Raw genomic sequence first — 20464 nt, 5'->3', positions numbered from 1 at the left:
CAAGGCTGTGTATGCGTATTAATGTGCTTGCATGCAGTATACTTAAAGGGATAGCTCATGCAAAAATGAATATTCTGTCATCATTTACTCACCCTCATGTTGTTCCAGACTGGTTTGACTGTCTTTCTTCTATGGGTCACAAAAGGAGTTATGCAGAATGACAGCCTCATTTTAGGGTGAAAGATACAATGAAAGTGAATGGTGACTGATGATAACATACTGCTTACAATCTAATTTTGTGTTTTACGGAAGATAGAAATATGGGTTTGGAACAACATGACAGTTTTAACATAAAACCATCACATTATACATCTACAATATTTTCAATCATGGTAATACCAAAAAAAAAAAAAAAATTTAAAAAGAAAGTTTACTGTAGAAATAACACGAGGGTGCGTAAATGATGATGGTTTTAGCATAAAACCACCATGTTATATCTAAAAACAAAACAAAAACAAAAACTGAATTTTATCTCACACTAAATCTCCGAAATCTACACTCACACATACTATGTGTGTATATGTGTGTGTGTGTGTGACAGGCCAATTTAGCTGGCTTAAGAAGTGTTTTACAGACTGACGCCAGCACCGCAGAATGAACTCAGCAGTTGTCCTCTCGCAGAATATTATTACAGAAGGGGGCAAGGTCAGATTGCAAAGATGATACATGGGAGGTGCTTTTGAAATAAGTAAGTCCCTTTTTTGTTTTTTGCATGAACGTTGCGCATTGACCTTGGCATTTCTGACAATAACATCCATCATACACATGACGCCCTTCCAAACACACAACGGCAGTCCACGCTGAGGCCAAATGAATCAGATTAAGGAATAACACTGGTGGATAGATACCTGACATCCAGTGATAGCAGAATAAACTGTCAGTTTCTCAGGCTCTCGGGTCAACAATCGGGCCACTTGATGAAAATAATACTTTGTTTAATGGTAGAGGCTGGATCAATAAAATGAAGCTATTAGATTTTAGTGCATACAATGATGTAAGGCAGGCTGTTTATAAAATTGAATGTTCCAAAGGAATTTCCTTATGGAAGCACAATGACATCGTAAACCAGACATGAAATTTCATTAGTTTAATATCACATAATGATGTTAAATTTTTATTTATTGAAGAAAAAAATCAGATATCTCAGATAAAGTTCACATATCCCAGAAGTTAAACTTTATGGCTTTGAATAATGATCAACTCTCAGGATAAAGACAATCACTCCCTGGTAGAAGAAATACAACATAAATGGGATTTAATTACATTTCTTTCTTTATTTTATAAAATGTATGTATTGATTTTGTTATAATATATCATTTGTATGATATATGTATCATTTTACATAATTTTATATATGATGATTCAAACAATGTTTACAATTAAATGTTATTTTTTATTATAAAAAAACAAAAAAAAATAAAAAATCAAAAGTTGTGTTCTACATGTATTGCAGCTAGATGTAAAATGTATCAGTTTCTCAGGCAGGGCCACCTTGGTAATGTAGCCCCTGGTTAAATATTATTACCAAAAAATAGATATAATTAAACTATACACCTATTAAAAAACAAGTTCTACCACTTCACATTTGTATTCATTTGAAGCACAGTAACATTTCTGCCTCACGCTGAGTGTGTAAATATGTAAATGGACTCTGGTGATGTTAGAGGGTGTTGACAGCACATTGCAGTGTGTGTACAGTATGTTAGTGTAAACAGCACAGCAATGGCTCGGTGCTGCATGTGTGTGTGTGTATGTCTCAAGAGAGCCGGGTTGGGATCGACCTCTGCCTGTCTTGCTGTGCAGTTTGGAAAGTGTTGAATTTGGGAGAATAGTGAAGCATTGTGCTGGCAAACAGTGCTGTATCTCTCTGTCTCTTCCTCTGTCTGTGTGCTGGAATAAAAAGAGCACATGTTTGGCAGGGACACACGATTAAGCTATATTAGTCTCTTTTGATCACTGCTAAAGTGCTGTCAGAGTCAGGACGTTCCTTTTACAACTCTAGCAGGCTGTAGTGTGAGATATTTTTCTCTTTTAAGTATTTAAAAATCAAGCCTGTTTGAGTTTAGCCAACATGATAAAGGAATACATCTGACCACTTATTTATAGTGTATCAAAGATGTTTTAATTTAATATTTAAAATATAATAATAAATTAAATATGTAATTTAATATTTTATATTATTATCATTAATAATAATATATAATAAAATATTTAATTACATATTTAATTTATCATTTAGTTTGTATATATTAAATTAAAACATATTTGATAAACTATAATAATAATAATGATAACTTATCTTTTATACATTATAATAATAATAATAATAATAATAATAATAATAATAATAATAATATGTAATTTCAACCCAGAGTTGAATTCAAGGGGTAATTTTGTTTTTGTAAAATTCTTTTAAATGCAAATTATCTCTGTTAAATGGTCTATGTAAGTATTATTATTATTATTATTATTATTATTATTATTATGTTTTATTAAAAAAAATGCAATTATTACAAAGACATTTCAAAGTCCAATAGTTTTTTTTATTTTTTATTTTTTTATAAAATAATAATTTTACATTGTTAAATGTTATGGTGTACACAAATGCTATTTTTTTGTTTATTTCAAATGACTACAAAATTAATATTTCATGAGTTTTCAAAAAGGTACACAGTGAAACAACAACAATAATACAATTTATTATTATTCAAAATCTAATATAAAACATGAAGAGGAACAAAAAAGGAAAGCATTTGAGAAAGTCTGATAGCAACAAATTGTAATAACTAAAATTCAAAGTACTAAGTTTAATTATAAAGAAATGAAAAAAAATGAAGTTATATTAATATATAACAAATAAGCTTATTTCTACTAAATTATTATACATGCAGATTTTGACAAAGGGTTCTGTTTTGGTCCTTCTTCAATATAACCATAACTTTGACGCATATACAGTTTCATGTCTAGAATTAAGTATCTACAAGATATGAAAGTCTTTCTCTCACTCTCTTTCTCAAACACACTTGTTATCATTCATAAAGCCTAAAAAATTACCTATAGGCATTATAGATCTAATGTACATTCCATTCAGATCTACACACCAAATACCAAATACTGCAAAAATGCACTTCATACACAACAACAGCAGTTTATTCTGTGTGAAGACATCAGCAGATCTTTTATAGCTGATATCATGTCAAATCGAAGATACTTCATTCACACTGAAATAGACAAGAGACCCTCATTTTATGAAAAGCTACCAAAGGTTCTTCACACTTCGAGCTAAAATGGAGAGTGGATATTCATTTTATCTTCTATTAAGGGAGATGAGACCTCACCGAATGAAACATGATTAGACAGTGCCCCCTTGCTGTAGCGTCCGGAAGCTCAGCCCGTCTGGGAGCCAGGCCTTGACCTGCCACTGCAGAATTTTAATAGAAACCAAGCATGAAAGGAAGAATTCTTTAAAGGCTTCATCAAGTGTGACCAACCAGCATCAGCAGTAACCCATGTTATACAGGCCACAGTTATGACCCCCTCAAAGGGCTGCCCTGGAGGAGGCGGGCGACAGGGAGGGCCACACGCCCTCAGAAGTTTCCCTTCTCTCCCTTGAAGAACGGCTGGGCCATCCCAGCAGGAGGCGCACAGGGCCTGCTTTGAAAAATAACACCTTTGTGATCCCCTGTGTTGTGGATGGAGCGTGGTTTGCAGATGGCATAGAAAGAGCCACTGCAACAATCTCTGGTTGAACAGAAACAGGAGAGAGAGAGAGAGAGAGAGAGAGAGAGAGAGAGAGAGAGAGAGAGAGAGAGAGAGAGAGAGAGAGAGAGAGAGAATGGTGTTTGAACTAACGTCAAAATATCATCTTTTATCACGGAAATAAGTTCTATGAGCTGTTAATGACTGCTGTGGATTTTGTGCCTGTTTAATAGGAGTCCGGTCTGATTTCAGGGGTTGATTTTCCTTCAAAATGACAAAACTAATAGGCTACCTAATGTTTCATTTAAATGTCAGAACCTTCTCTGCCTACATAAAATTATTTGCCATTTGCCATGATTCAGATTTGGTACTTCAAGGTACAGTACATAATATTCATTTGTCATTAACAAAACGGTACAATTAAACTGCAATTGTGGATGGATCAAAACAACCTTCTATTATTATTTCTTTTCACACAAGTTGCTCCATCAATATTCCATAAAAAGTAATGTATTTTTTCTATGTTGAGATCCTTTGCAACCAGAAAAATACATATTATCCTTAAGGGTGGCCTTTATTCCCATTGTACTCTACTGTAGATCTCATTTGCTTTCATTAAATTGTACTAAGTACTGTACATATCAGCATTTTAGTGGTCAAGCTGCTCTTAAGATATCGGTATCGGCCATTAAAAACCCATATCAGTCGTCCACTAGTTTAGATATTTTTACTCAAAAACAAGACAAAGATTAAGAATATTATTATTATTATTATTTATTTATTTATTTATTTTTTGCATTGCAGGTCCTCTCTCACACTTCTTTGTGCTGTTTCAGGCAGAAAGGAAACATGCACACTGACTGTAATTAGCATCAAGATGTGGTCAAGGCTGGCAGCATTGATAGCGCACAGGGTGTTGTTGGGCATCGCTAATGGTGGTTTGTGGTAAAACGAAAGAACAGATCGTGATGTGGTGGGCTTGTGGAGTTTGTGCTGAGGTGAATAAATCACTACAGGCCCAGTGCTGGTGACAGGGCTTCCCCCTCCATCCATCTGAGAGGGACAGGGAGAAGCAGAGCGCTGAACTTCTAACCTCACTTTTTGAAATCGTTTCTAGCTGCGGCTGACAGTCAGTAACTGCTTTTTGACAGTGCTCTCCTGATGGCCGGCAGCACATTCCCGTGGCGCAGCGGGTCCCCTGCAGTCGCCAAACCCTCTGCAAAGGTGATCTGCTGTTGGCTTGTTTTCCTTTCCATCGACTTTGGCAGACTCTGAGGCGTGTGTGTATTTTGATACTCTCCCCACTTCATTTGTACCTGTCCTTGTGAATGGATTTTCCCAGCCACTTCTTCATTTCGACATTGCATTTTATCTCCGCCAGCAATTAGCTTTTTCCTACTTGAGAGTTGCAGAAACATCCAATCCTGGTCATAACTGGGTTGCTTTATTATTGTCAGCATTTGCCTTTCAGCAAATAATACGAACCTGACATTTTCTCAAGAAACTGTAAGTAGTGCTTGCCCGTACTGCTAGGGTGTTCTGGGTGGTTGCCAGGGTGTTGCTATATGGTTTATAAGGTTTTCAGAGCAGCTAGCTTGGTGGTTACTAGGGTGTTTTGGGTGGTTGCTAGGCAATTTATTACTAGCCCAAGTCAGGCCACCACAAAGTCTCTATGATATTCTGTTCCCTATAAATAGGAGAGACCGGGGCTAGTTGTCACACATGGTAGTTGTCATGAGGGCTATATATCAGTAACAATAAGATTTGTTGTCAAAAGTCCAACTACGCAGGGGTGGATTATGACTAGCAAGGGCCCTGGGGCCAATTTTCTTTTAGGGCCCACCGGACCAATTATCTTTTAAGGTAGAGGTCTACACAATTGATTTTCATTGATTTAAGTCTCTTTTAATCTTTTAATATAGTCAGATTAATTCAAACACAGTACAGATGTGGTAAAGAAACCACTCAACCAAAACACATTTGTTGAACAGCCACTGTTCTTAAAGAGACTGTACCATTTTAACGTTTGGTATACATAATGTAAACTTAATGTAAATACTACAAATTATGCATACAAAATGCATATATTTAAGGGGGCCATAGTAAACTATGAAATATTTAACTTCATCAAACACTTTAAATATTGATGAAGTTAACAAATACAGTAGGCTCCTACAGTACCTATGCAAGGGTTTGGTGAAATCCGGCAAAGAGTTCAGACAGTTCTGGCTCACGCTGTTATATCTTTTCTAACTCATCTGAATGATGGGCTGTGTTCCATTCAGACGATCAGTTCCATATTTCCTTCAAAGACTTTGCCCTCCATTGTGAGAGCTTTGAAGGTCTGAAATGTGTGGGGCTAAAAAATAGTGGTCATTTGGTCATTTTCTTGGAAATTCTGTTTGGAACGATCCTATAGCTTGGCTACCATTATTATTCTTCCATCGAAAAGCCTCTATTTTTCTACAAAATAATGAAATTTGAAGCATATGTTGCTTGAAATCAATAAATACTAACTTTGAAATGTCAGTAACAAAAAAAAAATGTTGTTGTTAATTTTACTTTATAAAAATAAGCAAAGATTTCACATAAAAAAGAAGAGTGCATCAAAACATGATGGCAGCTATTTGGAAAATTATATAACAAGGTTTTCTACTTCACCAGGAGACAGACATCTCATACACATCGTGATGATGATGTAAAAAGTCATGTATCAGATATGATACGCACGGCGTTAAAAGGTGAAAGAGTTGCTCAAAAAATATAATTAGAAACAGAATGGCAAAAGGTTCCTATAAGAGTGCTGGGGGCCCTCATAGTCACATGGACCTGTTGAGGGGTCCTTGAATAAGCTGAGGGGCCCACATATTTACAACCTGGTCTCATAGTGAAAACATGACTCTGTATATACATTTTTGCAAGTTTCTCCAGGTACAAATCCCTGCAGTTTCTAGGAGAAACGAACACTAGAGGTGCTACAGTAACTGCGTGATTTATTCACTTTCACTCAAATCATGACTTAAATGGCTGATAATGACTTTATAAATACTTCTTTTTCTCTCTATTACTCAGACCATGCTATTTTATAATATCGACACACTTTTACTCAAATGCTTTGTGACGAGGAGGAGGGGGGGCCGGGCCGGGACAACGCACGCCTGGCCCCCAATCAGGCTAATCAGCCAACGAGAGGGATAAATGCAACCAGATGCGGCAGTTCGAGAGAGAGATAGCCACACGCAGCTGCCGTGTGTGCATTTGTGTTTGTGTCTTTTTGTTTAAGTTTACATTAAATATTACTTTGACTGATCAACCGGTTCCTACCTCCTCCTTGCCCATTTTAAACCCTGTTACATGCATCTTTTGAAAAACAACACATTTTAATGCTTTAATTACAGACTCACCTTCATATATATACTTCTCCCAATGTGGATAGCTTGCGCAGAGGCTCACCTGATAGGGCGTTGGACAGAGTCGGAGGACCACTGTTCAAGTCCAGCCATGAGCTCAAGCTGACACGTGACATTACAGAGTCATAGAAGCAGCACGAAATGAGGTGGTTGCTTCAGAAAATGAGCTTTTCCATTTAGCTTCTGCATTTTAAAACACTATTTGTTATTTTTAGGCATTGATAAGACCAAGATGTCTTTTTAGCTTCTCATATATATATATATTTAAAACACTAATGGTTAAGTTTAGGTGTTGATTTGATAAGGATGTTACTTATTTTTGGTGCTCCCAGCTGGACATTTCACTGAAAACCTGCAGCCAAACGTGATGTACAACACGTAAATTTTGAACTGCAAATATTTTGTCATGTTCATGTAAATTTCATGAGACCAGGCTGCATATATAAGCATACATAAACATTTGTTTTCAAAGTTGATGGGCCGCGAGACCTTGCAGCTTCTACCCTCCAAAATAAATTTTAACTATCAACATATTTTTATTATAGCTATTTTGGTAACACTTTACATTAATGTTCCCTTTATTAAGGTATTAAAAAGGGGTGCATTAATGACAAATAATTCATTTATAAATGCCTTATAAATTATTGATATGTGGTTATGTCAACATGCATAAAAAGGTTGACTAGTCTTACTTGCCAAATAGTGAGCCGTTTTACCTCACATGTTATAAATGTTTAATAACACTTATTCAACATTAGTAACCTATGGAAATGTCCTTTAATGTAAAGTGGACAAATATAGGCTTTATTAAATGATATATACTGTGAATGAGTGAATTTGCAGAGGTCTTTATGTGAATAGGACAAGGGAAGATGGGATTTATAATGTATTTGTAAATTACTCATTAGTCAGTAATGAACACCTTCATGTAAAGTGTTACCGCTATTTTTGTCATTATACTATATTTGTGTTATAGGCAAGGGTCAACTATTTTAAGAAGGCAGATTAAACAAAATGTTTACACATAGGTGTAAATGAGGGCTATATAATGTATCAGTAACAATAAGATTTGGAGTCAAAAGTCCAAACTAAGCAAATTATTTTTATCTCTAGCAGAAGTTTTGTATGTTTTTTTCAAACACCTAGTTTTAAACACTCTTGAAATAGAATTTTTTAACTATCATATTTTATTATAGCTATTTTGGTAACAATTCACAATAATGTTCCCTTTATTAAGGTATAATAAAGAGGTTCATTAAAGACTAATAATTCATTTATAAATACTGTATATTATAAATGACTGATATATGGTTACAACAACATGCATAAAAAGGGTAACTAGCCTTACTAGTCAAATAGTGAGCTATTTTAACTCGCATGTTATAATGTTTAATAGCACTTATTCAAAATTAGTAATCTATGGAAATGTCCCTTAATGTAAAGTGGACACATATGAAGAATTTATAAATTAGTTGCCAACATTTATACATGAAATTCAGTATGGTTTAATGGTCATCAGGCTTGAATTTGAATTTGAATTTGCAGAGGTCTTTAGGTAACTAGGACTAGTTATAAGTTGGGATTTATAATGCATTTGTAAATTATTTATTAGTCATTAATGAAGGCATTTATAAATCCTTAACAAGGGGAACATTTATGTAAAATGTTACCACTATTTGTGTTATTATATTTGTGTTATATGCAAGGGTCAACTATCTTAAGGCAAGGTATAAATGTGTTCATGGAACAAAGATATTTTTTATGAAGGTCATGTTGGGGCATGTTGTCATATGTGTTTTCATAAAGGTCATACATTTCTACAATTTATAAATTAGAAAACAATGTTTATTTATAAATAAATAAATAAATAAATAAATAAGTTTCCATTGTTTTGTGCTTCATAATTGTTTTACTTTTAATATAGCTGAAAAGCCAATAATAGGCTGTTTAATGTAGGCATACATTTAAATTTTATGTTCACATCTATGCCACTAGTTTAATGGCAGGTTCCATTGTGACAACTTACCCCATATAGTCACAAAATGTATAAGTATGTTCAATGAAATGTATGTTTTTTCCTGGACATTAACTATGAAAATGTTTAATATTTTTTTTTTTTTGTTTTTTTTTTTTTTTTTGTAGTCAATACTTCAAGGTATGTGGCTATGTAGAAATTGAACTTAAAAAAAAAAAAAAAAATCAGCCTACCCTAGAAATATGCATTGGAGTAAAAGGTGTGACAACTAGCCCCGTAAGTCTAAACACTTACTAACAGCAAACGTTTCCTCAACAAGCAGCACAATTTGAGGTACTGTAGCATTCATGTCTGTACCACAAACAGTGTGGGAGTTTCACATAAAGTTTTATACATAAGCCCTAACCCATGAACAATAGTAATTGTTATGCTTGCTTTAACAAGCTCCACTAATCATTTGGCAGTAACACAATCTTGACCTGTGATCTTGATCAACTCAAATATTTAGCACAGCCCCATCATAGCCCATGTCTTCTGTACACAGCCGTGAATACTGTCTTTGTGCTACTAGAATTTTGTGTGAGTGTGTTTGGGGAGCCTGTTGGCCCTTGCTCCATTCAGCAAACTTCACACCGATCTCAGCCTCTTCTCACCCGAGAGGGACTCCTCCTCACAGAACATAAATTAACCCCACAAAGAGCGGAGAAAGGGAAAAAAGACCAGCCAGGAAGTCATTTTCATCTCCTATTAGCACATGTTCTTTCCTAACACAATGAGAAAACAGACACGGCATTGAAGACAAAGGGGATTACGTGTTTTTCTCACACTATAACGATATTTTCACGCCCTTGTATAGTAATTTGCCTGTTAAATTACCTAGGGAGAATGTACGTTATTTTAATGAGTGTCACTAGAGCCTTGGTTGATATTTCTATGTGTTTGGGCAGAAGAGGAACATCTTACAGCAGAGGTGATACGATTTACAAGATGCTTCGTCAAACCAACACACTGTCCTGCTTCTCTAAGACATTACTCACGCAAATCAAAATAGATATGCTCATAGTAGCTACGTTTAGATGTAGATTAATGAATCATTGTTAATCCGAATGATACCTCAATCAGAATGAAAAAATTCCATGTAAACACCTCAAAGGGGGAAAAATATGAAAGCCGGATCCCGCCATGGAATAATAAAATATAAAAGAGGTAACTCTGATTTTTTATCTCGCAATTTTGACTTTATTTCTCGCAACTATATTATTACATAATATAAACTTGCAATTGCAAGACATCAAATCAATAAAACCTTGCAATTGTGACTTTATTTCTTGCAGTTGTGACTTTATTTCTTGCATTTGCGGCAATTTCTCGAAATTTTGACAAATAAAGTCCCAATTGCAAGAAATAAAATCACAGCTGCAAGATTTATACTCAAAATTGTGAGAAATAAATTCAGAATTGTGAGGAATTAAGTCAGAATTACCTTTTTTCTTTTTTTTTTATACATGGTGGTCTCAAGGCACATTGAAAAAACATAAAATAACATGACTCAGTTTCATCCAAACTGAAAGCAATGTTGAAGATCTAAAAGGGATTGTGTCCCCCCCCCACCCCCAAATGAAAATTTTGTAATCATTTATTTACCCTTATGTCATTCCAAACCCATATGGCTTTCTTTCTTCCATGAAACACAAAAGGAGATATTAGGCAAAATCTTAGCCTAAATCACTATTTAAAAAATATGCAATTAAACTGAATGGTGACATTCTGCCTAACATTTTATTTTGTGTTCCATGGAAGAGGGAAAGTCATATGATTTTGGGATAACATAAGAATTTAAACAATACATTAAATTGAATAATAATTGGCATTGACATCCAACTGCAATTACATTTTTAAATCCAACTACTTTCACAATTAGATTCAAAAATTTAATCTGCATACATTTTAACCTTGCATACTTTCGTAGTGCATTGCAAAACAACTCTCTCTCTCTCACCAATATTTGCTACATACTGTATTCCAGAGATGAGATAAGATTGAAGGTAATCACCTAAAATCTGTGTAAATACGTAAATACAGTCATTATCACACACAAAGAGTATCTTCCCTTTTGGAATACAAAGATTTTGTAGCCCCTTCAGAGCAAGACTTTCACACATAATTTGGGTGAAGTGATATTTTGACATGTAAAACTCCTCAATGGTGTCACACCTAATCATTGTAGTGTTTTACAGGGCATGTGTTTAGACGTTTTAATTGTCTTTGAAAAACATTGTAACTGCAGCTACAATTTCATTGTACACGGATGTGCACAGGACCATATGGCTGCGTACATATTTCCTCATTTCATACATGTTTCTTTTTGACATCAATAATTCCTCGGCATCCAGTAGCGTCTGGACTGCTTCCAAAGCAATTATAAAGTTGCCGTGGAAACCGAGGCCGCCTGCCAAAACCAAGCATAGTGTCTGTACTCAGCAAGAAGGAAGACACCAAGACAAAGAAAGAACAGATACAATACAAAGATAAGAATGACGGCATATCTGTGTATCGCCGTTATGATAATTCCTGAACAAGCGTAATGTTGTTTCATGAGACTAGACTTACTAAACTCGCAGCAGCTCAACGGAATTGCACTTTTCTTCCTTAGGGCTGCAAGAGGTGTTGTTAGGGGCTAGAGTAATGTATTGTAACCTTATGCTAAGCTAATGAACACGAAGATGAAGGCCCGGTAATGGATACACTTTACATTCATCTTTTTGAGGCTCATTATGGGGTTTTGTGACAACCTCGTTAGGACTGGCCACCAGATTACCCAAGTGAATAAAGCGCAGAACCCTCATATGCTCAAATACACACAATAAACACACACATACACACTGGCTCACTTTGGGAGCAGCCTGCAGGATGTAGTCAGACAACATCTCATGCTTTTAAAGGCACCCAATGACTCTAAGTGTTTGTTCAGTTGCTGTTTTGGTTCGGCTTCCATCTCAGAGATGTTGCATAATGTCGTTTGATCTTATCGTGACACAAATGGGACTGAATTGTGCTCCAAATAATGACGACGTATGGCGTATACCTTGACAGCATTATTAATAATTTATACTTTTACAAGATTCATTTATTTATCTATGCACCTGTGAATACAAAATGGAATGTGCTAAAATATTTAGTGGCACTTTGCATAAAAGTGTACATCCAGTTATTTAATATATGTTAATATGCTCATAGTTGAAGATGCTGCTCGATCTTTCGTTCTCATTAGAGCACCATGAAGAGATCAATATTTGCATTCCAGGAAACCAGTCATCATTTAACACAACTTTAATGAGCTCGTAAGTTTCATTTACATATTTACACTCGTCTGGTGGAAAGATATCGCATTTATATGTGTATGTAAATGTGTGTTTTTATTTGTGTATGTGAATACAGCCTAATATTGAAAAGACTGTCGAAACATGTCTTTTTCCCAATTTCTCACTTACTGCTCATTTAAGCTTCTACATTTTTGTGAGGGTTTGTTTGCTCGTTAGATTTTCTGTTGCAATTGCAAAAAGTTGGCAAACAAATTCATCCATTTTGGCTCTCTGTTTCACATAAGTGTTGTAGCACAAAGGCCAATTGTAGACTAAGATATAGTGAGGCTAGGTTCAAACTACACAACCCATTTTTGTTTGTTCATACAGTATGTGACAAAGAGAACACTGTGAGCATCAAATTTCATATTGGATCAGACATTTTTAATTCTGGGTCACTTGGCTTTGTTCACACTGCCCAATTCTGATTTGTTTTTCAAATCTTATCTTTAGGACTAACTGCGTTTTGTGTGTGTGTGTGTGTGTGTGTGTGTGTGTGTGTGTGTGTGTGTGTGTGTGTGTGTTTTTTTTTTTTTTTTTTTATGAAATCGGATCTGTTTGTTCAGAAAGTCTCCATGTGTGAACATGCCTCCTTCCCTTCTATATAGTTTACCAAATCAGTACATCAAATAAAAAAGTTAATGTTTTTTGTTTTTTTTTTTAAAGTGCTTTTCATACAAAAAACTGCCTAACGGATTTGTCTGAATCAGTGGATGGGAATGGCTTGTTTATACTGGTCTCGTAGAATCACTTTAATATATCAATTTTTTTGTTAGTTTTTTTTTTTTTTTTTTCACCTTGTTCCTCACTCAGTGCTATCTTAAGACATCAAAACACTTTCACTATAGCGTATGACTAGCAAGGCGATACATTTTAACATTTGCATTTCATAGCCAACTACATTGACAAGCTTCTTTTAGTGCGATAAAACTGCACAGTAGCTCAACTGAGAGCGTTGCACGATGCAAAGGACCGGGGTACGAGTCCAGAAGAGCACATAAGTCAACATGTGAGCCGAAAGTGTTGTAGAAGCACTACAAAATAACGTGGTTTGCAATTGTGTTTCCATCTGACATTTACTTTTTAATGACACTTTCAGTTAGGTTTAAGGCAGTGTTTCCCAACCTTTTTTCTGCCACGGCACACTTTTTACAACTAAAAAATTCTACGGAACACCACTATCCCACATAGGCTAACCATCGGGAGGAATAATAATAAAAAATTATAAAAAAAAAAAAAACTAGATAGATTTTTGCCGACAGTTGCGATATTTTTTTTAATTTTTTTTAAAGTATTATTCCTCAGTGTTTCTCTGTGGTTGGTGCTGGAGAATTCTACAGTTTGAAATACTTTGTCCTACAGTATGACAGCATTTTTTTTTAACATTCTAAAATCAATTCTAAATTCATCAATTTTATTTATCAGTTATCGGCCTTTTCCACCACCTTAGTTACTGGTATCGGCAGAATCCACTATCTGTCAACCTCTTTAAGGAACTGCGTAAAATAATTTAGCAAAAATGACACCACAGCCCTGTAATTTTCATGAGATCAGGCTGGTTTCCATTTACAAGTGATCAGACACGTGACACCTGGTGCCAAAACTGAAGCGCCCATGTCAGCCTTCAGACTGTGTCTTCCGGGAATTCTGCACCAGCTAAATACCGCTATAAAGATGAATGGGGATATTAACGGATAGCTTTCTCCAGGTATATTCAAACTCCTTGGTCTGAGCAAAGACTCTCATATGTGGATACATTTCGGATATCTGATTTTTTGCACTATGACTTCAGTTTCAGTGTGACATAAGATGGGAATTCATCAGATTTCTACGTCAATCTAATTTGACATTTGTCATAATTGCACGCTTGATGGTGGACAGTGAAAACAGTCAGTAGCGCAATGGCACGGTGTTAGTCTTCATTACTGTAATATATGGCTCATATCTGCAGTGCCACAGAAAAATCTAAAGACTCAAGGCTAAATAAAAAAGGTCAAAGATCCAAAAACAATTTGTAACCTCCATTTCTTGTTCACTTTTGATAAACTTGCCGAGGTAGGGTGTTGCACACATAATTTTGAAAAGTTATCATGCCTTACCGTAGTTGCAAGAATTATATAATTATATATCACTGTCACGACTGCTATGTTGATCGGAACTGCACCCAAGAATTTCACACACCATTGCACTTGTGTATATGGCTGTGTGACAATAAAGTGATTTGATTTGATTTGATTATAGGACAGGTAAACATTACATGCTCCAACTGTGAATCACAGTTAAATGTAGCCCATGTCTAAAGTACTTGTCAAAGTGTATTAGATTACAAAGCAGTGCACAGAAATACAGTAGTTTGTATAACAATGCTAAAGCACCATTTAAAAACACACTTCTGGGTTTTCTATTCATATACTGTAAAACATTGTCATGTTAAACATCATATAAAATTGCATACATTCTCAGCTGGGCATGCAGTTAAAAAAACATGAATCATGAGCTCAAGGAGTTTTATTTGATAGTTAATATGAACTGTGGAACTTGGAGCTGATTTTTTATTTTTTATTTTATTTTTTATTTTTTTTCAGAGTAGTAAACTACCATACTACTCTTACAATTTCTGCAGTATACAGTATAGATTTAGCAGAAATGGTAAGTGCAGTATGGTTCTATGCCATTCCGAACTCAGTCATGCACAACTGTCTGAGGGTTTCTTCACTGATTGTGGCTCTGGCTATAGTGTTAGCTCAATACTGCACTCCTGTGGTCACCGTAGAGTTATCTTCATAAGATAGTCTACCATGTGGATGGGGTCAACCTCACAGAACCTGACAAGATCTTGTGCAGGTCATAATTCACACTAAAATAAATATATTATGTTACAAAAACAAAATGACAGCTATTTTAAGGACTAATAAGATTTATTTATTTTTTTCCCCTCATTTTGTTAATGCAGATTAAATATAAATACCATAAAAGAAAAACATACCGCATTTAATTATTAAGTTAACATGATGTATTAAAGATGCTCTCAGCTGACAACATTACAGTATGTGGTTGTAACAGTGGTTCTCTAAATATGCATTATTACTCACTGTACTGCAATGTAGGAAAATGTTTCTCTAATTATGGAAAATCAAACATGGAACATGTTATGTTTGCAACTTTTATAACAAAAATTGCTCTGGACATTTCTGGACATTGGGTTGCTTTTCTCAGAAGTTGTTGGTTTTAAATGTAGGGCATGTATGTGAGAGCAGACTCAGTGCAGATGACTGTAACTAAAATAATGTGAAATAATGTTATGCTTTTTTATTATGTCACGTACTATTAGTATTATCCAAAATAAAGAAAATAAAATATTAAAAAAGTTAGACAACTAGCAAACTCAAATAAAAAAGTCTTTGGTTAACCTATTGATGTATAGCCATTGGTTGAAGAAATGGGGTTTTATTTTCTAGGCACAGCCCTTCGTGCAACGAACATGCGCTATGTCCTATCCAATTTTGTGAGAACATTAATTCTAAGTGCAATTTTTGTACCAGTGCAATGCGCAAGTGGGCATGGGGTGGGAGTGTTTGCGATATCTGTGGGCATATGCATGCAAACTGTGGGTGCAATGTATGTTAATGAAGTGCCGCAAATTGCAATTAGCTATTTTCCTGAGAAACAGGTCATTGCGCTAAGACTTCTGAGAACCACGTCTACTCTCGACCCCAAGTCTAGCAGATAGTATCAAAGAGCTATCGATAACTTTTAATACTAGTCATGTTTTGTGTGTCAGTAAATCAATATGATTAATTATACTTATGTTCTTTATAATTTAATGCAGCCTATATCCTATTACTCCTGATGACCACAATATTTTTCATGCATATAAGAAGCCTGTCACTGTCAACTACCTAAATTACTAAGAAATAAAATACAGCAATACACTTTCAGAGTAATTAGAATTACAGCCTTAAAGCAAATTACAAAGACAAATCAGAGTCCCCACGAATGCAAGGATGGAGAGGAGAGAACTATATTAGATGTGGTCATAGGGAGATCAGTATCATAAAAGATTAAGAACCTAAAATATGAACAGAGATGGGAACTGCTTAAAGATATAATGATATAATATTAAATTATTATTCTTTCTCTTTGAGTTTTCAGGTTAATTGGTTAAATGGAAATGCAATTAGCAATTATACTGCCCTACAAAGGCAAAATGCAAAATTGATTCAAGATTGAACTCAGGTCTTGAGTAAGGCACATATGCTAAAATTCAGAAAAAACAGTTTCAGTGTTATTTACTGAGTTTGGCCTTTGTAGAATAGCATTTTAACCATTGAAACTAAACATGTGTAAAATAATTTAGTTCAATACACAGGAATTTAGTTGGATGGATGGATGGAAAGTCATGTCAGCACCAAGGGTTACTACCAGAGTAGTTTAAAGTGCAATAAAAAACATCAAACTACCACAGCACTGTAAAAAGGTAAATAAAAAAGACATAAGACATGAGGTGAAGACAGCATCTCTCAGCGACACCAAACTTTCAACAGGGGAAACAGAGGCACGCATCCCGCAAAATACTATTCAAGCCATGTTCGCGAATGGTACCATCAGCTAATATTGGCTGGGATGGTGCTTTACAATTCAGGTCCACTATTTTGCTAACAACCGCACCGCGATTCTGGGCAGCTAAGGTGGAGGGAGAGGGAGATTTTTGATGAGTGGCACTAAAAACCTATGCATTTCACAAAAATATCTCTTTTACCTCACATGGCCGTCTTTGGTCCATAGCAGAGTGAAGCCAGTTGCCTCTTAAATGCAAAAGTCTCAAAGCTTTCGGCTTTGTCAAAAACAGAAAAATACTATACATTTCTGGTGCTATTTTTTGATTGGTTGTGGCCCACCCTCAATGTTTGCAACACACAGCCCGCCCTCAAATTGATTTTAACCAATGCACAGATAGTAAAAAATAAAATATTTTATTTAATACGTGTTTGCCAAATGTTTGATTGGGTGGGCAAGACTCACGTTTGGGTGGGCTCAGCCCACCCCTGCCCATGCCTAAATCCAGCCCTGGCCCCTGTGATGGTGATGGACACTAGTGAACTTTTTATTCTCCCTTTTTTCCTTTTATTTTCACAAAAAAAAAAAAAAAACAACAAAAAAAAGTTATCGTTAACAACGAAATAGTAATTTGACAATATATTACAATTAAATTGTGTTGTTGTATCATTACTGCTGTTTAATGATACATATTTTAATATAATATTATAGTTTATATGAATAAAAACAAATTAATCAATCCTCAATATTACATTTTTTTTCTTCAGAAGAATATTGTGCTTTACTCATGTGTAAGCTCATCCTTTGAAATTATAATCATTTAGAAAAGAAAAAACAGTACAGGTTAGAGCTTTAATGTTCTTGTGATTCGTTTCCCTGTGGAAGGCGATAAAACCTCAGCTGAGCAAAAACTTCATCTTCTGGTGTTTGTTTGTGTAAATTGCTTGGCTATTGAAAATCTCATGAAGACATTTATTAGCAACACCCCTGAGCGCAAGGCCACATTTGAGGTCTTCAAGTAACAGGTAGGACATTTCTTAATATCTTAAAATGTTTGTAAATGCTTAAATATGTGGGCCCCACAGTTTATACAAGGGCCCCTCAACAGGTCCTTGTGAATATGAGGGCACCCAGCCCTCTTATAGGACCCTGTTGCCTTCCTGTTTCTAATAAAAAATGTTGAGCCACTCTTTTTGAGTCAATCTTATAATGCCACCTGGTGAAAGTTTCCATGCTCTTCTGGAAGTAGAAGACCTTGTAACAATTTTTTCCAAAATAGCTACCTTCATATTCTGATGCACTCATTTATATGTGAAATCTTTGCTGATTTTGATAAAGTAAAATTAACAAGAACGTTTATCTTGTTACTGATATTTCAAAATTAGTATTTACTGACTTCAAGCAACATGTGATTAAAATTTATTTGATAGAAAAATAGGTTTAAACAATATAATTTTCTGACTGTTATTTCATATGTTAGGCTTTATATGGTTAAACTTTAAACTTTACTTTGTATAAAAGGGCTGTTGAACACAAACGTTATATTATACTATTCACTGATATTGTCACATATTCCCTGTTTTTGTGTTGACTTATTTTGAAATTCTTGTTTAGTTCCTGTTTCCTGTTAGTTTGTAGCTTTTGTAGTTTCATTTTATGATTGGTTTTCCCTGATTGTTTCCACAGGTGTTCCTCGTTCCCCTGTTTGCCCCTGTGTATTTAAGCTCTTGTTTTCCCCTGGTTTCTTGGTCAGTCTTCACATGTGTTGTCTTGTTCTGTGTTTGGTTTCCCATGTTTTTGGTTCATTCTATTCTGAGTTACTTTGTTTATTTTTGGTTTCCATTAAAAGCTGCATTTAGATCCTCATTCCACATCTGCCTCGTTACAGATATAACTGCAGTTTGCCCTACGTTACAAAAAATAACTTGGCTTAGATGGTTGGGAAAAAGAAAATACTGATATTTTACTTTGTGTTGTTCAAAAGCATTGATTAAACTAGATAACACAAAGTTTGTTAAGAAATACTATAATGTTGGTCTGACAAAACCTTGTCTGAAAGTTTTAAATAGTTTTAAATGCTTGAAGTAAGAAATGTTTTACAAGTTTAACATTAAGAATGAAAGAAAGAAAGAAGAGAGTCTCTTAAAGCAGATTAAAGGGCTTGTGTGTAAATTTTGACAGCTGAAGTTTGAAATCACGAACGTTCAAAAACAGACTCTTAACTCATTTAAATATTCTGTCAATGTAATGTAGTCTAGGGGATTTTTGGACACTTTGAAAAGGCTTAAATGATACCTTCGCAGGGCTTTTCGATGGAAGAATAATAATGGTAGCCAAGCTGTAGGATCGTTCCAAACAGAATTTCCCAAAAAATGACCAAATGACCATTATTTTTGAGCCCCACACCTTTCAGCCCTTCAAAGCTCTCACAAGTTTTTGAAGGCAAATTAGCTTCAGAAAAGGTGACTTTAGCTACAAGGTGAGTAGTTTGCATCCCTTTTTGTTAAACCCTTATGAAAATTAACCCTTGTTCTAATTTTGTAGTAACCATGGGTAATTTTGTGGTTAATATGATTTTATTACAAATACCATGGTTAAACTATGGTTATGATTGTTAATTTTTTATGTAACGCTACTCTAATTAAATAAATACTATCAGGTGATTATATTTCTGAATGCAGGATTATGTGTCCGATTGTTTTATGTCTAAAATGTTCTTCCCAAAATAACTTCAATGTAGTTAGCTACTTTTTTAGCAGCTTGTAGTATAGCTTACTACTTTTTTAAAAGAGTAGCTTAACTACTTTAAGTTATAAGTAGCTTGTAGCTTAGGCAACAATTTCAAAGTAGCTTCCCCAACACTGCTGCCATCAGAGAAGCCTACTTTTGCCCCTCATTTTATAAACAGAACAATTAGCCCCGATAAACGACCATAGCAAGCATTTAAACACATTTTAAACATACACAAATTAATTTACATTTGCCCCATTTGTAAAACCATGATATGCAATGACTATGGGTAACATTACAAAGAATATCCATTTATTTGATCAAATAAACCTTGCAGTGAATTGAGGTCGCTCTGTCATCTGTGCGTCCTTCTGTGCTACTCACCTTAAGCCTGGTTTATGTTTTGGAAGAAGCCAAACTTTTGCTCCTGGATGAACAAAAGCACCCTAGGCGTACGAAGCCGCCATTTATACTACGTGTGATGTCGTTTAAAAATTAGTTCATTTAGGGTGATGTCACTGTGTTTAACATACTGTTCCAGCTAAAAGTAAAGCCAATATTGCAGGTTTTACTCTCCGTGGACCGCCGCATTTAGCGCTGTGCTTCTTTGTTTTATTAAACTTGTCACAGCCCCTTTCACTTTTAAAAACTCCAATCTCTCCACTCATTTGTCGTGGTCGTGCTGTCTTTGTAGAATTTGTGTTGCAAATCATGTAAAAAAGTATAATTCC

This window comes from Myxocyprinus asiaticus, chromosome 41 (genome assembly GCF_019703515.2).
Source record: "Myxocyprinus asiaticus isolate MX2 ecotype Aquarium Trade chromosome 41, UBuf_Myxa_2, whole genome shotgun sequence".
In the NCBI taxonomy this organism is placed as follows: domain Eukaryota; kingdom Metazoa; phylum Chordata; class Actinopteri; order Cypriniformes; family Catostomidae; genus Myxocyprinus; species Myxocyprinus asiaticus.
The sequence above is the reverse complement of the archived record's forward strand: the minus strand, read 5'-3'. Positions refer to the sequence as shown.